Here is a 22,927-nt window from a genome sequence, read left to right as displayed (position 1 = left end):
AATTTTTCTTCTCCTATCCCCAGAGTGGTGCACACACTCTGAGCAATATAGAAGACAATAATCAGAAGGAGACTGCGGGTATGAGACATCAGCTCTCAAGTTTTATTAATACTCACCAAGGCAGTTATTACAAGATCATTTGAAAGCACAATCAAAGGACAAGCGATTCTTTATTTCTCATAGGGAGGTCAGTCAGTGAATCAAACAGGTGTCATAGATACTGAGATGTCCGCAAGACTGGTCTAGCTGTCAGTGTTTTATACCCTTTTTGTTCTATCTTCTACATTACTGGCAGTTTCAGCTCACAATTAGTAAATCTATTTAGCAGTTATTAGTTTCGACCACCATGACAATTCTTGTCCCTCAAGTTTCGGTCAGCTCCTTTCATAGTTCTGTTTTCCTGCACCTGGTTAACTGTAAATCTATCTTTTGAAAACTATCTCTAACCGCAGGTTCTCATCATGGCCTTGTCCAGCTGTCATTTCTTCATCAGTTCTGTTATCCTTTGCACTCTTGCCAAGTTTCACTTTCCCTACAAGCTGTCACAATTCTGTGTTGCTGCAATACAGTGAAATTCTGGGTCAGACATAGTTTATGCTTTTAGAGGCCTCTTGTTTTACTGCTCACATTTGCATGAGGCACCTTTTCTCCTTTTTTTTTTCCCTTCCAAGAATCTGAATGTTTCATATTATTTTTTGTCATTTTAATCAAATGTACATAACAAATGAGAGAACTAAGAATAACAAGCTATGTGCAAAACGTGCATTACAGAAATACTACTACTACTACTACTTAACATTTCTAGAGCGCTACTAGGGTTACGCAGCGCTGTACAAATTAACAAATAAGGACAGTCCCTGCTCAGAAGAGCTTACAATCTAAAGGACGAAATGTCAAGTTGGGGTAGTTAGATTTCCTGAGAAAAGGTGTAGTGATTAGGTGCCGAAGGCGACATTGAAGAGGTGGGCTTTGAGCAATGATTTGAAGATGGGTAGGGAGGGGGCCCGGCGTATGGGCTCAGGGAGTTTGTTCCAAGCCTGGGGTGAAGCGAGGCAGAAAGGGCGAAGCCTAGAGTTGGCGGTGGTGGAGAAGGGTATTGAAAGGAGGGATTTGTCAAGAGAGCGGAGGTTACGGGTGGGGACATAAGGGGAGATGAGAGTAGAGAGATAAGGAGGGGCTGCAGATCGAGTGCATTTGTAGGTGAGTAGGAGAAGCTTGAACTGTATGCGGTATCTGATCAGAAGCAAGTGAAGTGACTTGAGGAGAGGGGTGATATGAGTATATCGGTTGAGGCAGAAGATAAGACGTGCGGCCGAGTTCTGGATGGACTGAAGGGGGGATAGATGGCTAAGTGGGAGGCCGGTGAGGAGTAGGTTGCAGTAGTCAAGGCGAGAGGTAATGAGAGAGTGGATGAGAGTTTGAGTGGTGTGCTCGGAGAGGAGGGGGCGAACTTTGCTAATGTTATAGAGGAAGAAACGACAGGTCTTGGCTATCTGCTGGATATGCGCAGAGAAGGAGAGGGAGGAGTCGAAGATGACACCAAGGTTGCGGGCAGATGAGACAGGGACGATGAGGGTGTTATCAATTGAGATAGAGAGTGAAGGGAGGGGAGAAGTGGGTTTGGGTGGGAACACAATAAGTTCCGTCTTGGCCATGTTTAGTTTCAGGTAACGGTTGGACATCCAGGCAGCAATGTCGGATAGGCAGGCCAGTACTTTGGCCTGGGTTTCCGCAGTGATTTCTGGTGTGGAGAGATAAAGCTGGGTGTCGTCAGCATAAAGATGATAATGAGCAGCAAATATTTCCTACCCTGACGAAATGTTGTCAGTATTGTCCAGACTGTTCCTGTTTTCGTTTGTCATTGTCTCATGTATGCGTGGCACATATCACTTTACATCACATATTCATATCTAGAAGAGTATTTTCCTTTTCATCAAAGCAGATGGATCCATAGACAAGTGGGCTATTTCCATCTACCAGCAGGTGGAGATAGAAGGCAATACTGAACTCTGATAAAGGATGTTGATCAGCCCAGTCAGTATTTTCCTCTGTCTCAGCAGGTGGCCAGATGGTGTCTCCGCAGCTAGATTCTGCTGCCAGTGGCTCTTGTTCAGGTTCACTGGTTCAGTTGAGCCAGGGGGGGCTTTCACTGGTACCTTCTGGGGGTAAGTCTGGCGGGTGTTTGGTGTTCAGAGCATGCATTGTTGCCTTTCCATGCATCGGTTGACTCATTTCTTAGCCTTTATACAAGAAGGTTTCAAGAAAGGCTTAGCATACAAGTGGCTGCTTTGGCCTGCTTTCAGGGGCGAGTTGGCTGGTCTTCTGCAGCTACTCACCCAGGTGTGGTTTGGTTTCTCAATGGGATGGTACATGTTAAACTCCTTTTGCGCCCAGTGTGCCCCCCATGAAGGCTTAATTTGGTGCTGAGGGCACTTCAGGGCATACCTCTTGAACCCTTGAGATTGTCTACTGTGATGGATGTTACATTGAAGACGGTCTTTCTGGTGGCAGTCGCCTGTGCTAGGCAAATGGTGGAGCTGCAGGCCCTATTTTTCAGGAATTCTTTCCTCTCGTTTTCTGACACAGGGGTGACTCTGCGTACGGTTCCGTCATTTTTGCTGAAGTGGTGTCGATGTTCCACCTCAACCAACCGATGTTCCTATCGTCTTTCATGCAAGAAGATTGTGCGGTGTGTGTATTTTCGTCCCTTAGCCCCCCAGGGAGGGAAAACACAGATAAGAAAGAGAACTTAGACAGCCAGTAAATTACCTTTATTAGTATCTCACAGATCCAAAAATTACAAAAAAATAGTTCTCTTCCTGGAGCAGGTTGTCAGTCAGCAGCGCACATCCTGAAAGACAAGAACTGCTCAGCTCACACCTCTCAGACATTACATATATACTGTTACAAGTTCTGCTTTCCCAGAAATCCTGTGAGTTTTCCCAAACTAGAATCAGAAAGTAGCCTCTTCTATAAATGGGTATATCAGTCTCTCCTGACATTGTGGGCACATGCACCCTTAGTGGCCATTGGCTAATCGGTTATCTGTTCTTCGTGCACAGCCAGAACAATACCCTTGTGTCCTCTCTCTGTCTATCTCCCCAAATGAAACATTCTGGACATGTTCGGTTCACACTGTGTCCTCAGCCTATCTCCTAGCAACTTACAACGTTACATCCACCCTATATGAAAAACATACTCAGCTGCAAACAAATGCTATGAAGTGTCAGTCCTCAGCTCCTGAGAAAGCAATGATTGTTACACAAGATGCTGAGTTAGTAGGCTAACATGTGAGAACCAAACTGACAGTACAGGCCTTAGGCCTAGCCCTTAGTAACAGGCCAAGCATAGGAAGGCATATACAGGCGGAATATTCTTCGCTGTGTCTCCTGGATGTGAGGTGAGTGTTATTGCATTCTCCGAGGACAAGCAGGCTGCTTGTTCTCACTGATGGGTGACGTCCGCGGCAGCCCCTCCAATCGGAGATCTTCCCTAGCAAAGACGTTTGCTAGGCCTCGCGCGCGCACGCCGATCGCGCATGCGCGACTGTCTTCCTGCCCAAACTCGCTCGTGTTCGTCAGTCTTATTTTTTCCGCACTCAGGACGGTTGTGTTTACCGTCGTTCTGTGCCCTGAGGAGACCCTCGTGCTTTTCTTCCGTCCTTCCGTTTCGGAAGTCTTCATTGTTTTTACTAGTTCGCGTGTTCTTAAAAAAAAAAATCTTTCCTTTATTTCGAGTTGTTCCCGTACAAGTTTCCTTTCGCTTTCGGTAGCGGCCCTATTGGCCGCCCGTATGTTTTTTGTCTCCCTTTTATTTTTGGTGCCTTTGCCATCATCGCGAATTTTGATTTCGCCGGCGTGATTTTTCCGCCCATGTCATCGAAGCCTCCCAGCGGCTTCAAGAAGTGCACCCACTGCAACCGGGCTATCTCGCTCACTGATAGGCACGCTTCGTGCCTTCAGTGTCTGGGGGCTGGGCACCATCCTCAGGCCTGTACTCTCTGTTGTTTGTTAAAAAAGAGAACTCAGGCGACGAGATTGGCTCAGTGGTTACTAGGTTATTACACAATCCTGATTAGTAATACTGGCTAGGTCATGAAGTAATACAGTTAGCAGTACATCTTCCTGATCACAAGTTCTGACTAACCCGCCTTTGCTGAGGTAAGAACCCACTAGCTAATCCCCGACTATAGGAAACAAATCCCTGTATTTCTCACCGAGCTGACTCTAGGTGGTCTCTCAGATGAAGTGGACACAGGTTTTTCCCTTTAGACTCCAGCTGTTTTCCACAGCGAGTCCCCGTCTTAGGAAACAGCACAGGCTCTCTGCAGCATGCAGGATTACAGTCTCTCTGGCCGGTAGAGCTGAACCAACAGGTACTTTCTTCAGATGGTCAGTTCACAAGGTTGTGGACCACTTCAGGTCTCGCTGGTCTTCTTGCCAGCTATCCTTCTTCCAGTAGAACCAGACAAATTCTCTCTTTCTTCCTTCTCTCTCGTCTGTTTTCTTTTCTCTTTCTGGTTTTCGCTCTCTGGCCCCTGATTCCCAGGTGACCAGACAGCAACCAATCAGGATCTTGTCCAGCTCCTTCCCTGAGCAAGAAAAACCTTTTTTTTTGATCTTCCAGTTGTTACATTGTGGTATGCATTCCTGTCTCTCATCAGACTCGCTGGCACCATGGCCTTACCCCCTGTAGCTCATCAGTGGGGTGCAAGGGTCAGGTAGCCCACTGCATATCCTTGAGTTTTTTCCAGACCTGCCAGTTATTTACCACAAGCAGAGCTCTGCCACAAACAGAAAGTTGAACCTGCTTGGTCACAGAAGTGCAGGGTCTTAGTTCACAGACTCCATCTTGACATAGTTGTATACACAGGCTGAGAGCAGCAGAGTGAGGCTCACAGGGAAATAGCCCTACACCGCCTACGCGCCCCTAGCAGATTCTCAGTTTCTCGCCTGTACCGGACTCCCAGCCTTCCTCGACAGCCGCTCTAAGCAAGAGCCTCAGGGCCATCCTTCCAGGGATCCTGGAGGAGCTGTTGCGCCCTTTTCCTCCGGTACCGGGGGTGCTTGCGCCACCAGTGCCATCGAGTGAGGCGACGGCTGGTCCCTTGCCCGTCGTGAGGTCTCCGGTACCGCTTGCGGTGACCACGTCGGCTGCCTCCCAAGCAGACTCTCTGACGACGTCGATGGAGGGAGCTTCATCACCGCCGATGCGAGAGTCTACTTCTCGACGTTCCCACCGTGGCCATGTGTCTACGGAGTCGAGGCGGGCACGGCTTCGGACGGAGGTTCATGAACTAGTGTCTGACACCGATGGTGAGGCCTCGTGGGAAGCAGAGGAAGACGTCAGATATTTCTCAGATGAGGAGTCTGACGGCCTTCCTTCTGATCCTCTCCTGAAAGACAGCTTTCTCCTCCTGAGAGTCTATCTTTCGTGGCCTTTGTCCGGGAAATGTCTACGGCAATTCCCTTCCCTGTGGTTACGGAGGATGAGCCAAGGGCTGAAATGTTTGAGCCTTTGGACTATCCTTCGCCACCTAAGGAATCGTCCACAGTACCTATGCATCATGTCTTCAAGAAGACACTGCTGGAGAACTGGGTGAAGCCGCTAACTAATCCCCACATCCCCAAGAAGATCGAATCCCAGTATCGGATCCATGGGGACCCTGAGTTGATGCGGACTCAGTTGCCTCACGACTCTGGGGTTGTGGATCTGGCCCTTAAGAAGGTCAAGAGTTGTAGAGAGTATGCTTCGGCGCCCCCGGGCAAAGACTCTAAAACCTTGGATTCTTTTGGGAGGAAGGCCTACCATTCTTCAATGCTCGTGGCCAAAATCCAGTCTTACCAGCTCTACACGAGCATTCATATGCGGAACAATTTGCGGCAGTTGGCGGACTTGGTGGATAAGCTCCCTTCTGAGCAAGCCAAGCCTTTTCAGCAGGTGGTTAGGCAGCTGAAGGCGTGTAGGAAATTCCTGGCCAGGGGTGTTTATGACACTTTTGATGTCGCGGCCAGGGCCGCTGCTCAAGGTGTGGTGATGCGCAGGCTCTCATGGTTGCGTGCATCCGACCTGGAAAATAGGATCCAGCAGCGGATTGCGAATTCTCCTTGCCGGGAGGATAATATTTTTGGCAAAAAAGTCGAACAGGTGGTAGAGCAGCTCCACCAGCGGGACACCACATTCGACAAATTCTCCCGCCGAGCACCTTCAGCATCTACCTCAACTGGTAGATGTTTTTATGGCGGAAGAAGGACTGTTACCTATTCTTCTAATAGGCGTAGGTACAATCCTCCCTCTCGCCAGCCTGCTGCCCAGGCCAAGCCCCAGCGTGCTCGCTCTCGTCAGCAGCGTGCGACTCTGCAAGCCCCTGCGGCTCCCCAGCAAAAGCAGGGGACGGGCTTTTGACTGGCTCCAGCAGAGCATAGCCGAAGTCAAAGTGTCTGTGCCGGACGATCTGGCGGTCGGGGGGAGGTTAAACTTTTTTCACCAAAGGTGGCCTCTTATAACCTCCGACCAGTGGGTTCTCCAAATAGTCCGGCTAGGATACTGTTTTTATGGATGGTAAGTTGGCCGTGAACCCCTCGCTGTAGCGAGGGTAGCTGGACAACTACCCACTGGATTTCTCAGAAGGCTGTTAGCTGCGTCACTGAAAACCCAGACCTCATTTATCTGACTCTCTCTCAGTGTAAGGACATCTATACACTTAATAGTCTTCATTTTTGGAAGAGAAGAGACGAAGATTTGAAAGTATATTGAAGTTTAATGCTTACCACTAGATAAAACACCAAGCAATCAGGTACATCAATCAGGCTGCAAAACAGACCATCAGAGATTCTGGCAGCATCTCAGCTTCTTCTCCAAATTGCTCAAATTTGAACCTCTATTTATATAAATTCTCCCTCATTAGAAAAGCATTAGACCCATTATCTTCTATGAGAGCTTCGTCATGGAAAGTTTGCCAACCACAACTTCTTCTTTTTCACTTTTTTTCTATTTCTAAGTTCCTCTTTTTAACACCTGGCGTTTCCTTTTTGGTAAACAACTTTTTTTCTATTAACTATCATTTTCAGTCATGTGGGACAAACTACTCCATTTTGTAACTCAGCATCCATTTTATTCTCAGTCTCTTGACCTAACTTTTCCAAATTACAGCATCTAGGCCCAATTCTTTTGGCATTTCTCAGGTTTTCACATTAGGTCTTGCTTTTCCAGCAAGTCCTTACTCACTTAGCCATAAGTTTGTAGACTTGGCTAGTATTTTAACAGCCTGAGCTCTAGGTTTAGCCTCCCACCCTTCCGGTGGGGGGGGGCTCCTAGCTGTAATATAATTACCGTATTTTTTGGACTATAAGACGCACCGGACCATAAGACGCACCTAGGTTTTAGAGGAGGGAAATAGGAAAAAAAAAATTTGCTTTTTCCCTCCTCTAAAACCTAGGTGCTCCGGTGCGTCTTGTCCGAATCCCTCCCTCCGAGTTCGGGATCGCCCTCCCCCAGGCCCTGTCACCACTTCTCCCTACTCACGCGATCTTCCCTGGTGGTCTAGTGACGTCGGGGCAGGAAAGAGCCCCCTCTTTCCTGCCCAGCGCGCTGCTCTCCATCCTCCTGTATGCATTGCTGTCTGACGGTCTCGGCGAGATTCAAAATGGCCGCCGAGACTTCAATTCTCGGTGGCCATTTTGAATCTCACCGAGACCGTCAGGCAGCAATGCATACAGGAAGATGGAGAGCAGCGCGCTGGGCAGGAAAGAGGGGGCTCTTTCCTGCCCCGACGTCACTAGACCACCAGGGAAGATCGCGTGAGTAGGGAGAAGTGGTGACAGGGCCGGGGGGGGAGGGCGATCCCGAACTCGGAGGGAGGGCGATCCCGAACTTGGAGGGAGGGAGGGAAGGAAATCTCTACCTTCGGACTATAAGACGCACCCCCCATTTTCCTCCCAAATTTTGGGGGAAAAAAGTGCATCTTATAGTCCGAAAAATACGGTATACATTCCCCACTTGTCACCCCAACTGGGTGTGACACACAACTCGTCAAGCTTGTCATCATCCATTCCAGAAGGTGGCAAGCTATCAAACGAGAGGGCAAGTTTTGGTCTTAGGAATTATCGGTACAAAATAGGAAACTTCAGTCTCAGATATTGACATATCTTCCTGGGCGTATGGAATTCCCTTTACAGCACCCAGCCCCTGGGCATTCTTAATCTTGATGTCACCTCTCTTGAGACCTGCTCAAATCTATGGTAAGAAAGATTCTCCGAGGACAAGCAGGCTGCTTGTTCTCACTGATGGGTGACGTCCACGGCAGCCCCTCCAATCGGAAACTTCACTAGCAATGGCCTTTGCTAGTCCTCGCGCGCCCATGCGCACCGCGCATGCGCGGCCGTCTTCCCGCCCGAACCGGCTCGTATTCGTCAGTCTTCTTTTGTCCACGCTCGGTAAGGTTGTGTTTGCGCCGTTCGCGCCCCTTAAGTTGACCCTCGCGCGTCTTTTTGACTTTTTTCGCTTCTTTAAAAAAAAAAAAAAAGGGATTTCGGAGAAAGGCCTTTCGGTCTTTTTCCCCTCCCCGTATTTCCAGTTTTTGCCCCGTTAAGTTTCCTTTCGTTTTCGGGGTAGGCCCGTTTGAGGGCTCGGGTCGAGTTTTTTCTCCCCCTCTTTTTGGTGCCTTACCGCAATTACGAGTTTTGATTTCGCCGGCGTGATTTTTCCGCCCATGTCATCGAAGTCTCCCAGCGGCTTCAAGAAGTGCACCCAGTGCGCCCAGGTAATCTCGCTCACTGATAGGCACGCGTCGTGTCTTCAGTGTCTGGGGGGCTGGGCACCGCCCGCAGGCCTGTAGTTTTTGCGCCCTTTTACAAAAAAGGACTCAGGTAGCGAGATTGGCCCAGTGGAACGTGTTGTTCTCGGGCTCTTCGTCGGCAACTGCACCGGGAGTATCGAGTGCATCGACGTCGACAGCGTCAAGACCTCCGACCTCGGCGGCGACTGTATCGATTGCATCGAGGCATCGACCCTCTGCATCGTCGGTGCAGAGACATCGGAAGGCTGCGTCGGCGTCGGTGGTACCGGGACCTCCACTAGTGCTGATGTCGTCGGACGGTGGTGCTTTGACTGGAGTGCAGGTGAGGGCTGTCCATTCCCCTGCTGGTGGCGGTGAGCCTTCGGGTGGGTCTCCCCCTACCCTGAGGGCTCCTGCGGTACAGCCCCCCCGAGACCGACCTTCTTCGGCCTCGGCCCCGAGGAAGCGACGGTTGGATTCTACGTCCTCGTCGGTACCGGCAAGTTCCGGTGACATGCTTCGTTTGAAAAAGTGAAAGAAGCATCGACACCGGTCTCCTTCCCGCATCGGTACCGAGAGCTCTGTGTCGCCGAGGGAGTCGGCACCCAGTAGGCATCGGCACCGGGAGGACCGCTCACCCTCTGTTCAGGAGGTGTCGATGCGCTCCACCTTGGACAGCCCGGAACAGCCTCCACGCCTGGAACAGACTCTGACTTCGACGCCTGCATCGGCTTCCATGTCTTTCTCCACAGCCGCCCTGCACGAGAGTCTCCGGGCCGTTCTCCCAGAGATCCTGGGAGAGCTGTTGCGCCCTTCCCCTCCGGTACCGGGGGTGCTTGCGCCACCGGTACCGTCGAGTGAGGCGCCGGCCGGCCCCTTGCCCGGGGTGAGGTCTCCGACATCGGTGCCGCTTGCGGTACCGACTGCGGTCGCCTCCCAGGAAGGCTCCCCGACGACGACGGCGGAGGGAGCTTCGCCGGTGCGGGCGAGGGAGTCTACCTCTCGACGCTCACACCGTGGCCGTGTTTCCACGGAGTCGAGCCGGGCACGGCTTCAGACACAGGTTCATGAACTTGTGTCTGATACCGATGGTGAGGCCTCGTGGGAGGAGGAGGAGGACATCAGGTATTTCTCTGACGAGGAGTCTGATGGCATTCCTTCTGATCCCACTCCCTCCCCTGAAAGGCAGCTTTCTCCTCCCGAGAGTCTGTCTTTTGCGGCCTTTGTCCGGGAGATGTCTACGGCCATCCCCTTCCCGGTGGTTGTGGAGGATGAGCCCAGGGCTGAAATGTTTGAGCTCCTGGACTATCCTTCTCCACCTAAGGAAGTGTCCACAGTACCCATGCATCATGTCCTAAAAAAGACATTGCTGGCGAACTGGACCAAGCCTCTAAGTAATCCCCACATTCCCAAGAAGATCGAGTCCCAGTACCGGATCCATGGGGACCCAGAGCTGATGCGCACTCAGTTGCCTCACGACTCTGGAGTTGTGGATGTGGCCCTAAAGAAGGCTAAGAGTTCTAGGGAGCATGCTTCGGTGCCCCCGGGCAAAGACTCTAGAACCTTAGACTCCTTTGGGAGGAAGGCCTACCATTCCTCTATGCTCGTGGCCAAAATTCAGTCTTACCAGCTCTACACGAGCATACACATGCGGAACAATGTGCGGCAGTTGGCGGGCTTGGTGGACAAGCTCCCTCCTGAGCAAGCCAAGCCATTTCAGGAGGTGGTCAGGCAGCTGAAGGCGTGCAGAAAATTCCTGGCCAGAGGGGTATATGATACCTTTGATGTTGCGTCCAGGGCCGCTGCTCAAGGTGTGGTGATGCGCAGACTCTCATGGCTGCGTGCCTCCGACCTGGAGAATAGGATCCAGCAGCGGATTGCGGACTTGCCTTGCCGTGCGGACAATATTTTTGGAGAGAAGGTCGAACAGGTGGTAGAGCAGCTCCACCAGCGGGATACCGCTTTCGACAAGTTCTCCCGCCGGCAGCCTTCAGCTTCTACCTCCACAGGTAGATGTTTTTATGGGGGAAGGAAGACTGTTCCCTACTCTTCTGGTAAGCGTAGGTACAATCCTCCTTCTCGACAGCCTGCGGCCCAGGCTAAGCCCCAGCTCGCTCGCTCTCGTCAGCAGCGTGCGCCTCAGCAAGGCCCCTCGGCTCCCCAGCAAAAACAAGGGGCGAGCTTTTGACTGCCTCCAGCAGAGCATAGCCGACATCAGCGTGTCAGTGCCGGGCGATCTGCCGGTCGGGGGGAGGTTGAAAGTTTTTCACCAAAGGTGGCCTCTCATAACCTCCGATCAGTGGGTTCTTCAAATAGTCCGGCAAAGATACACCCTCAATTTGGCCTCCAAACCTCCAAATTGCCCACCGGGAGCTCAGTGTTACAGCTTCCAGCACAAGCAGGTACTTGCAGAGGAACTCTCCGCCCTTCTCAGCGCCAATGCGGTCGAGCCCGTGCCATCCGGGCAAGAAGGCTGGGATTCTATTCCAGGTACTTCCTTGTGGAAAAGAAAACAGGGGGGATGCGTCCCATCCTAGACCTAAGGGCCCTGAACAAATATCTGGTCCGAGAAAAGTTCAGGATGCTTTCCCTGGGCACCCTTCTTCCCATGATTCAGGAAAACGATTGGCTATGCTCTCTGGACTTGAAGGACGCCTACACGCACATCCCGATACTGCCAGCTCACAGACAGTATCTGCGATTTCAGCTGGGCACACGTCACTTCCAGTACTGTGTGCTACCCTTTCGGCTCGCCTCTGCGCCCAGAGTGTTCACGAAGTGCTTAGCTGTAGTAGCAGCGGCGCTTCGCAGGCTAGGAGTACACGTGTTCCCCTATCTCGACGATTGGCTGGTGAAGAACACATCCGAGGCAGGAGCTCTACAGTCCATGCAGATGACTATTCGCCTCCTGGAGCTACTGGGGTTTGTGATAAATTATCCAAAGTCCCATCTTCTCCCAGTACAGAGGCTCGAATTCATAGGAGCTCTGCTGGATTCTCGGACGGCTCCTATTGGTCTCACAGGCATAATTTCATGAAGTAAGTATAGGTATGTGAGCAGATTGTACAGGTCTGTCTATGACTTCTATTGCATCTGTTGCATATTGGTCTAACCAGTGCCTGGGGAAATAAATGCATCTATCTCAGTGATCTTGGGAAGGAGTAGCAGTCTTGATTAAGCATTATGTTAATCCTTTAGGGCCTAATCCTTATTGTTATGGGCTCAACAAATATATGATTAGTACTCTGATTGTAGGCTGTCTTAGGTTGCAGGTATCCAGAATCCCTAAGCAGGTTGGAATTCTTGGGCCTAACTTTACCCGTCATGGCCATCCAGTCATGAGCACTAAGAAGTGGATAGCAACTATGAGGTTGCATCATACCGCAAAGATGGTAATAGTAATTCCTATGGGTGAATCCCATATATCTTTATAATTATGAAACTCCATAAGAAGAGAACCGAGGAAAATTTATATTAAGAAGGGCCATACGTAGATCTTGACATATGCATAATAACTTGGGAACACGGGAAGCATTTTATATATCACTTGGAGCTCAGTCAAACCTACAGAAAGACAAGCAACTTAAGTAAGCCTATACCAAGGTTAAATAATGGCATAACTGACTGATACTAACAGGGTTTACACCTACATTGTGATATCTTGGCCAGTATTAGGGTTTGATGTTACCCTTGTGTGAGCAGTATCAACTTAAATTTAAATTACAAAAACAGAAATGGCAGGAAAGAGTTACATGAAATGTTCAAAACCAATGCAAAAAGAAAATAAAGACAATTAGGGTCCAATTCTGACTGTCCATTCATAATAGAGAGTGTGTCATTAGCTAGAAAGGGAATAATAAGAAAACAAAATAAAATTGAACCTTTCAATCAGGATTATCGCTAAACTGAAAATAAAACAAATTATGAGTCTATAATGTCCATAAATAGCAACTGTAGATCTCAAATAAATTCTCTCTTGATCTTGCTTGACGGTATTTGTCGGAGGTTCTAGTTCTGAGATGTTTTCAACAGGTATCAAGGAGTTGCACGAAAGTATCCTCATGGGTGATAGATCTTTCTGTGTCTCTGGTGGGCTTGCCTGACCATCAATTTGTAGTCGCTTCGGAATGATCCAAGGGAGAGCTGCACCGTCCAACTTGACCAGGGTCAGGCTTCTCTGATGTTTACAAGGGTGGAGAGGTCAGCAACAGTAAGTTTACTGTGAGGGACAGCGGATGGTTGTACTATGATGAGGATCTCTGGCTAAGGAATGTCCTCCATGACTAGATCTGGTTGCTTTTGGTTAGTCTTGTGGGGGAAGGAAAAGGTGCCAATTGTCAAGCAGGTCTGAAAGTTCAAAGTGGATGTCCTGAAGTATAAAGAAATCTGGAGATTCAGGAGTCATTAATTGTCCACTCGCCACCCGTATACTTTCAATACAGGCACGTCGCTTGGTAGGTGGAAGTTGGAAAGGAACAGGTAACAATTCTTGAACTGCTGTTGCCGCTAGTGGATGGAGTTGTGGTGGTGATGATGGATTTGGAGTAAATGGAAACTCTGAGGGATGTGGAGGAGCTGGAAACTCAGAAGAAGGTAACAGGGCAGGATTTTTACGCTGACCTGGAAGTGGTGTTGCTGTCAAATGGACGCAGGACGTGTGGTCATGGATAATTGTATACCTGAATGATACCCAAATAGGGAGCTAGATGTCTATCTATAATACTAATGCTAAAACACGGCCATAGCTTGGTGGACATAATCAGATTTAAAGAAACATGAAAAGCAATGCTAACATATGAGTCCATAAATAGGCTGAAATTTGGTTTCAAAGCCTCCAAATTGCCCACCAGGAATTCAATCCTTCAGCTTCCAGCACATGCAGGTACTTGTAGAGGAACTCTCCGCCCTTCTCAGTGCCAATGCGGTCGAGCCCGTGCCACCCGGGCAAGAAGGGCTGGGATTCTATTCCAGGTACTTCCTTGTGGAAAAGAAAACAGGGGGGATGCGTCCCATCCTAGACCTAAGGGCCCTGAACAAATATCTGGTCCGAGAAAAGTTCAGGATGCTTTCCCTGGGCACCCTTCTTCCCATGATTCAGGAAAACAATTGGCTATGCTCTCTGGACTTAAAGGATGCTTATACACACATCCCGATACTGCCAGCTCACAGACAGTATCTCCGATTTCGTCCGGGAACATGGCACTTTCAGTATTGTGTGCTACCCTTTGGTCTCGCCTCCATGCCCAGGGTGTTCACAAAGTGCCTGGCTGTGGTAGCGGTGTCTCTACGCAGACTGGGAGTGCACGTGTTCCCTTACCTCGACGATTGGCTGGTGAAGAACACCTCCAAGGCAGGAGCTCTACAGTCCATGCAGATGACTATTCGACTCCTGGAGCTACTGGGGTTTGTGATAAATTATCCAAAGTCCCACCTTCTTCCTGTTCAGAAACTCGAATTCATAGGGGCTCTGCTGGATTCTCAGACAGCTCGTGCCTACCTTCCGGAAGCGAGGGCCGACAATCTTCTGTCCCTTGTTTCCTGGGTACAAGCGTCTCAGCAGATCACAGTTCGGCAGATGTTGAGATTACTCGGCCACATGGCCTCCACAGTGCATGTGACTCCCATGGCCCGCCTCCACATGAGATCAGCTCAGTGGGCCCTAGCGTCTCAGTGGTACCAAGCTGCTGGGGACCTAGAGGACGTAGTCCTGCTGTCCACGAGTTTTCTCCAGTCCCTGCATTGGTGGACAATTCGATCCAATTTGACTCTGGGACGTCCCTTCCAAATTCCTCAGCCACAAAAGGTGCTGACGACGGATGCGTCTCTCCTGGGGTGGGGAGTTCATGTCGATGGGCTTCACACCCAAGGGAGTTGGTCCCTCCAGGAACAAGGTCTACAGATCAACCTCCTGGAGTTACGAGCGGTCTGGAACGCTCTAAAGGCCTTCAGAGATCGGATGTCACATCAAATCATTCAAATTCAGACGGACAATCAGGTTGCCATGTACTATATCAACAAGCAGGGGGGCACCGGATCTCGGAATGTGGCTTTGGGCTCGCCGGAACGGCATGTTTCTTCAAGCCACGTATCTGGCAGGCGTAAACAACAGTCTGGCCGACAGATTGAGCATAATCATGCAACCTCACGAGTGGTCACTCAATTCTCGAGTGGTACGCGAGATCTTTCAAGTGTGGGGCACCCCCTTGGTGGATCTCTTCGCCGCTCAAGTCAATCACAAGGTCCCTCAATTCTGTTCCAGACTTCAGGCCCACGGCAGACCAGCGTCGGATGCCCTCCTCCTGCATTGGGGGGAGGGCTTCCTGTATGCCTATCCTCCCATACCTTGAGCGGGGAAGACTTTGCTGAAACTCAAGCAGGATCGAGGCACCATGATCCTGATCCGCTTCCTTTTGGCCACGTCAGATATGGTTCCCTCTTCTTCTGGAATTGTCTTCCGAAGAACAGTGGAGATTGGAGTGTTTTCCGACCCTCATTACTCAGAACGAGGGGAGTGCTTCTGCATCCCAACCTCCGGTCCCTGGCTCTCACGGCCTGGATGTTGAGAGCGTAGATTTTGCCTCCTTGGGTCTCCCAGAGGGTGTCTCCCGTGTCTTGCTTGCTTCCAGGAAAGATTCCACTAAGAAGAGTTATTTCTTTCTATGGCGGAGGTTTGCCGTCTGGTGTGACAGCAAGGCCCTAGATCCTCGCTCTTGTCCTACACAGACCCTGCTTGAATACCTTCTGCACTTGTCCTAGTCTGGTCTTAAGACCAACTCCGTAAGGGTTCATCTTAGTGCGATTAGTGCATACCATTACCGTATGGAAGGTAAGCCGATCTCGGGACAGCCTTTAGTTGTTCGCTTCATGAGAGGTTTGCTTTTGTCAAAGCCCCCCATCAAACCTCCTACAGTGTCATGGGATCTCAATGTCGTTCTCACCCAGCTGTTGAAACCCCCTTTCGAGCCACTGGATTCCTGCCATCTGAAGTACTTGACCTGGAAGGTCATTTTCTTGGTGGCAGTCACTTCAGCTGTTAGAGTCAGTGAGCTTCAAGCCCTAGTAGCTCATGCTCCTTATACCAAATTTCATCATAACAGAGTAGTCCTCCGCACTCACCCTATGTTCTTGCCAAAGGTGGTGTCGGAGTTCCATCTGAACCAGTCAATTTTCTTGCCAACATTCTTCCCCCGTCCGCATACCCGCCCTGCTGAACGTCAACTCCACACATTGGACTGCAAGAGAGCATTGGCCTTCTATCTGGAGCGGACACAGCCCACAGACAGTCCGCCCAATTGTTTGTTTTTTTTGATCCCAACAGGAAGGGAGTGGCTGTGGGGAAATGCACCATTTCTAATTGGCTAGCAGATTGCATCTCCTTCACTTACGCCCAGTCTGGGCTGACTCTTGAGGGTCATGTCACGGCTCATAGTGTTCGAGCCATGGCAGCATCGGTGGCCCACTATCGAAGAGATTTGCAAAGCTGCGATGTGGTCATCTGTCCACACATTCACATCGCATTACTGCCTACAGCAGGGTACCCGAAGCGACAGTCGGTTCGGGCAGTCGGTGCTGCAGAATCTGTTTGGGGTTTAGAATCCAACTCCACCCCCCTAGGCCCATTTTTATTCTGTTCCAGGCTGCACTCTCAGTTAGTTTAAAAAGTTAGGTCAATCTCAGTTATGTCCTCGGTCAATCTCAGTTATGTCCTCGCCGTTGCGAGTCCCAATTGACCATGTTTGTTGTTTTGAGTGAGCCTGGGGGCTAGGGATACCCCATCAGTGAGAACAAGCAGCCTGCTTGTCCTCGGAGAAAGCGAAAGCTACATACCTGTAGAAGGTATTCTCCGAGGACAGCAGGCTGATTGTTCTCACAAACCCGCCCGCCTCCCCTTTGGAGTTGTGTCTTCCCTTGTCTTTGTTTGCTTTTTACTGGACTGACGAACATGAGCGAGTTCGGACGGGAAGATGGTCGCGCATGCGTGATCGGCGTGCGCGTGCGAGGCCTAGCAAACGTCTTTGCTAGGGAAGATCGCCGATTGGAGGGGCTGCCGTGGACGTCACCCATCAGTGAGAACAATCAGCCTGCTGTCCTCGGAGAATACCTTCTACAGGTATGTAGCTTTCGCTTTATCTGGAGATAACTAATGACTTTCACCGTTCTGATCATCTCTTGTGCTGTTTGGAGGCCCATGCAAGGGGGAGGCGGCCTTGAAGGCAACAGTGGCGCGATGGATCAAGGAAGCCATTTCCAGCGCATATCTTCTAGGTGGCAGGCAGCCACCATCTTCCCTGAAGGTGCACTCTACTAGAGCCCTTTCTACCTCCTGGGTGGAGTCTCAGGGGTTTTCCTTGGAGGAGATCTGCAGATCGGCCACGATATCTTCTCTACATTCCTTGGTCAAACACTACTGTCTGAATGTGGTGGCTGGCTCGGACATGATGTAAACGGCGTTGGTGTTAGAGATAGCAATGTTGGAAGCCCGCCCACGTTGAAGATTGCTTTGCTACATCCCACTTGTCTCTGGATTCATCTGCTTTGATGAAAAGGAAGGAAAAATTATATCTTACCTGATAATTTTCTTTCTTTGAATCATAGGAGCTGAATCCAGAGTCCCATCCTCTGTCTGTTTTCTCTGTTCTGTTTTCAGATTGTGTCTCGGTTAAGAACAGTTGCTGGAATTGTTCTTTGTTTGGGAAAGATTTTTTCTGATTTATACATATTCCTGTGAGGAGTGAGTGGTGTCCTGGTGGCTGTTTCTCCTTCTGCTTTGTTAGCTTAAATACTGTCTGATTGGGCTGCTCACAGTCCTATATCAGAGTTCAATATTGCTCTCTATCTGGAGATAGAGAGCAATATTGTCTCTGGGTTCATTTGTTATGATTCAAAGAAAGGGATAAGACATAATTTTTCCATCTTTCTCAATGTTTGTGATAAGTTCTATCGCCAAACAGGAAATGGCAACATTTTTACAGTAACATACATTAGGGTGGCAGAGCTGGTGGTGGGAGGCGGGGCTGGTGGGTGGGAGGCGGGGATAGTGCTGGGCAGACTTGTACGGTCTGTGCCCTGAAAATGACAGTTACAAATCAAGGTAAGATATACACAAAAACTAGCACATATGAGTTTGTCTTGTTGGGCAGACTGGATGGACCGTGCAGGTCTTTTTCTGCCGTCATCTACTATGTTACTATTCGTTTAAGGTACTATGGGCTACTTAATACTAAGATGCAAAGCATGCAGATGAATGCAAAACACCTTATTATGATTTCAGTTGAATAGCACAGCTTGTGTCGAACATCACAAGCTGTGTTAGTCCAGGAAAAATAGTGCTGGCTCAAAGCTGGCATTATTTTGCCTACTTGGGAGTACCAGGCTTCTAATACACAGCCCAATGCTTCCAAGAAGCCTCTTTTAAAGGAGCCAGCACTGTGAAATAAAACCAGGGCCCAAGTCCCCCTGCCCCCCCCCCCCCCCCCCCCAGTAAGATACCCCTTTCCCCAGTGGAGTAGCTAGGTGGGGCACCAGGGGAGCAGCCGCTCCGTCAAACGGAGTTCTGCAGGCACCGGTGCCTATTTATTTTCATTGTGCAGCAGTGCAAATGTGCGCCGGTGAAAGTCCACTCTCGCTCCCTCTGCGCCGTCAACGTGGCTGAACCTGGCTACGTTTCTGCCTCTGAATATACCTCCAATCTCCAGTCACTTGAAGGCACATTAGGTACAAAGCATTCTAGCCTTGCCCCCACCTCAGTTGGTCCCACCCCCCTAGGCCTATTTGAAGCAATTGGTAGTGGTCTAGGGGTATGGAGCAAGAGCTCTTGCCAGTGCTGGGTTCAAAATGGAAACTAGACCCCCCCCCCCCCCCAATCAATAGTACTGTGAGATTACAACTAGGGGTCATTGGTGCCGTTTTGAACCCGGAACAACTGACTATCGCTCTGCCCCACACTAATAAACTACCACCGATTGGTTCAGTAGGTTAGGGGTTTGTTCTTTGTGGAGGGTCTGGGAGGGCCAGCAGGATAGTGGTGGGTTTTGAAGCTTCATACCGAATGTGTTTTCAGGTAGAATGAGTGTCTTGAGGGGGAAGAGTTTGCTAGGGAAGGAGTAGACCCGAACCACGGTTTTATTTGACAGCACTTGCTCCTTTAGGAGGAGGTTCATTGCAAGCTGTGTCATTTCTTTGCCAAGGAGTCACTAACATGTGCTACATATTTTCCACAGATTAGTGACTTCTGCAGCTGTGGTAAAAAGCTTTTATTTTACTGCAGATTAGTACCTCCCCCCTCCCCCCAACCTCCCCCTAATTCTATAAACTTGCGCACCCAGTTGTACACTGAGCACACAAAGTTGCATGCTCAAGTTATAGAATAGTGTCAGTGTTAATAATTAGCTGCTAATTAGCATTAACAGCCAGTAATTGGCTGTAATAGGTGTTGATTGGCGCTAATTAGGAATTACACACATAACTGCTATTAGTCAGTATTCTGTAAGCTATGCGTTCAAAATCTATCATATGTAACTTTAAGGGGGCATGAACCAGGGAGGGGCATGGGCTGGTCAGGGGAAGGGCTAGCAGTAGCATGTGCAGTTTATAGAATACTAGCATTTACGCACCTAACTGCCTGTTGTTAGGAGCAAGTATTTACACTAGCCATTGAGCTAGCATAAGTGCTCATGCCTAAATTTAGGTGCACTAGTATTCTATAATGGCAATTGCGCTCACAGTTGCAATATAGAATTCACACATAGGGTGTTTTTATTAACTTGGAAGTCAGAAACAGAGACAAAAAAAAGGGAAAAATCCATCATACAACTGCAGTGACAACCCATGAATGAGAATCCAAGTACAATTTTTGTATACCCTCCCCATCTCCAAAAACCTCCATGGATTATTATCTATTAGCAGACAACATCCTATCACAGTCCAATAACAAACAAACAGGGGACTTCCATAGACAATACTGAAACAATACACACAAAATATAAACTGGGGAGTTGGACTCTTATACCCCCAAACTATTGAGCCCCCATTCCAAAGGTTAGCTGAGTATAAATATACCTAATGCCTTGCAAAACTCAAAAATTAACTTCTCTGTTTCCACCCCGAAAACCCCAAACATATAGTTGCAGTGGGATAGTGCAGTAGACCCAACCCCAATCCACAAGTCATTGAAGAAAATGAGTTAAGAATTAGACTGTGTCTTATGTGTTAAGGATTGAATGTATGTCCATAAAGGGGTTACAATCAAAGTAGTTTACATATTATATACAGGTACTTATTTTTTTTATCTGAGGCAAAGGAGGGTTAAACAGCTTTTTCCATAGACCTGTCGTTTCTTTCTTTACAACATCCGTAAAATCCGCCCCTTTCTTTCCAAGCACTCTACCAAAACCCTCATCCACACCCTTGTCACCTCTCGTTTAGACTACTGCAGTCTGCTTCTTGCTGGCCTCCCACTTAGTCACCTCTCCCCTCTCCAATCGGTTCAAAACTCTGCTGCCCATCTCGTCTTCCGCCAGGGTCGCTTTACTCATACTACCCCTCTCCTCAAGTCGCTTCACTGGCTCCCTATCCGTTTTCGCATCTTGTTCAAACTTCTTCTACTAACCTATAAATGTACTCACTCTGCTGCTCCCCAGTATCTCGCTACACTCGTCTTTCCCTACACCCCTTCCCGTGCACTCTGCTCCATATATAAATCCTTCTTATCTGTTCCCTTCTCCACTACTGCCAACTCCAGACTTCGCGCCTTCTGTCTCGCTGCACCCTATGCCTGGAATAAACTTCCTGAGCCCCTACGTCTTGCCCATCCTTGGCCACCTTTAAATCTAGACTGAAAGCCCACCTCTTTAACATTGCTTTTGACTCTTAACCACTTGTAACCTCTCTTCTCCACCTACCCTCCTCTCCTCCTTCCTGTACACATTAATTGATTTGATTTGCTTACTTTATTTTTGTCTATTAGATTGTAAGCTCTTTGAGCAGGGACTATCTTTCTTCTATGTTTGCTGCGTATGCCTTGTAGCGCTATAAAATGCTAAATAGTAGTAGTAATTTAGCAGTAGGTTTAGCTTGCCTCTGCATGCAGTCAGTTTCGCCAAGCCCCAAAAAGAAGGCTGCCTGTTAATAAAAAAAGATTAAAAATATATTCAATCCTTGCCTATCCAAACAGTAAGAACAATCTTTTACTGAGTGCCCCAGCTTTCCTAAGCAAAAGTCAATGGTCTCGATTCTGTAATTTAAAGACCTCATATTTGTCCAGGAGGAAACCCACTGGTGAGAGAGAAATGGACTGTCCCACCAATCTTTCCCTATAATGCAAGATAACCTGCCAAAAACCTTTTATTTTCGGGCAAGACCAAAAAGCAAGAAAAGAGAGTCATGTGCCTGAATACATTTTAAACAAATCGGGGCGTCTGCCCTACCAGACTTGTAAATTTGTTCTTAAGTAAAATAGGCTCTGTGGATCACTTGAAATTGGCATTCTCTGAACTCCGCACTTACTAAGATTTCTGGAATATGTTTGACCAAATGGCCCAAATCCAGAGTCTCTAATGAAATACCCAAATCCATAACAGCTCATCTTTAAAGCCTCATAGTCTCTTGCCAAGGACAGTTTTTGTAATTCTTATTGAATTGTAGCAACAGAAATATTATTCTCTGGAAATTTATCAAAAACCTCTGCCTGACGAGTTCCCAAATGGAATCCCTTTAGGTTCAAGGGATCATATATAATGTTGTAACTGACAAAAAGCAAAACAGTCCCCCGGAACCAAGGAATGTTGATTATGGAAATCTATCTGTGGGAGCATAGCGTCATCTTCCTATAACACATGCATTACTAATGTAATTCCATGTCACACCCAACGAATAAAACTTTGATTCCCAGACCCTGTGAGAACTGAATGTTACCCTGAATAGGCAACTGATTCAATACTACTTGTTCCCCTCCCCCCCCCCCCCCCCCCCCCCCCAACATCTTCACTAGATCCTGCCAATGTTCACACAGCGGTCAAAGTAAAATACCTTTCTGTAGATATTTGGGTAGACTGCCAAGGGGAACTTGCAACAAAGTTAAAATGCCATGGCTTAAAAAATTCTTCCTCATAATCTTGTGGATTAAAAGTATGTCCATCTAAAGACCAATTCCCGAGATGATGGCTTAGGCAGGCTTGATTATATTTATGAATATCTGGAAGATCCATACCACCATTCTGCTAATTGCCAAACAAAAATTTGAATAGAATCTTCGGCACTTTTTCCCATTCCAACAAAATTTATAAAGCAACTTATTTAATTTTAAAATATCCTTTTTCAGTAAATGAAATGGTAACATTTGTAAAATGTAGAACCATTTTGGGATTAGAGAAACAGGTAACACAGACCACTTAGCTAAGCATTCCCTAGTATGTTCCATTAAGGTAGAGAGATTCACCCTGTATAAGTGGTATTAGTTGCACTCCAAAATAGCGAAAAGATGAAGCAGTCCATTGAAGTAGGAATGGGCCCCTCCAATCTCTTCGCCCTTTATCAGTGGTAGCTAATGCCAATGATTTATGAAGATTAAGTTTAAAATCAGAAAAATATCCATATTCTGTAAAACTAGCCATTAGGGCCTGAAGAGATGTTTGAGGTTCTAGGAGGTGCACTAATAGATCACCCACAAAAGCTGAAATTTTGAATTCCTGCTGTCTGAGACACACCCCTTTAATTTCCAGATCCCCCAAGATTTCTCTAATTAATAGATTTGAAGTCAAAACAAACAAAAGAAGGGAAAGAGGGCACCCTTGATGAGTGCCTCTCAGTATAAAAAAAGTTTTGATTGTATACCATTCACCCAAAGATGAGCCTGGGGGACAGAATACAATGCCTGAACTGCCCTCTGAAAAAGAAATGCCATATTTCCCAAGCGTCTCAAACAAAGTCCCAGGCCACGTGGTCAAAGGCCTTCTCATCATCAAAAGTGACAAGTAGAGAGGACATTTTACAGTGCTCTAAGTATACCAGTGAAGCCAAAATGACTCTCAGATTTTTGGTAGCTGTACAGTCTCTGACAAACCCAACCTGAGGCTCTGCAATCAAGGATGGCAACACCCATGCCAGCCAATTGGCCAGGAGTTTTGTAGATAATTTTGCCTCCACATTCAACAA

At 48.3% G+C, this 22,927-nt stretch overlaps 1 protein-coding gene across 1 annotated transcript in view; it reads left to right on the top strand.

Annotated features, from left to right (window-relative positions):
• The window catches only part of TRMT10B (tRNA methyltransferase 10B), a 174,981-nt gene that overhangs the window by 110,545 nt on the left and 41,509 nt on the right, over positions 1-22,927 (top strand). The window lies entirely within an intron of this gene.

Source organism: Microcaecilia unicolor, chromosome 2 (assembly GCF_901765095.1).
Source record: "Microcaecilia unicolor chromosome 2, aMicUni1.1, whole genome shotgun sequence".
NCBI classification, from domain to species: domain Eukaryota; kingdom Metazoa; phylum Chordata; class Amphibia; order Gymnophiona; family Siphonopidae; genus Microcaecilia; species Microcaecilia unicolor.
The sequence above is the reverse complement of the archived record's forward strand: the minus strand, read 5'-3'. Positions and strand labels throughout refer to the sequence as shown.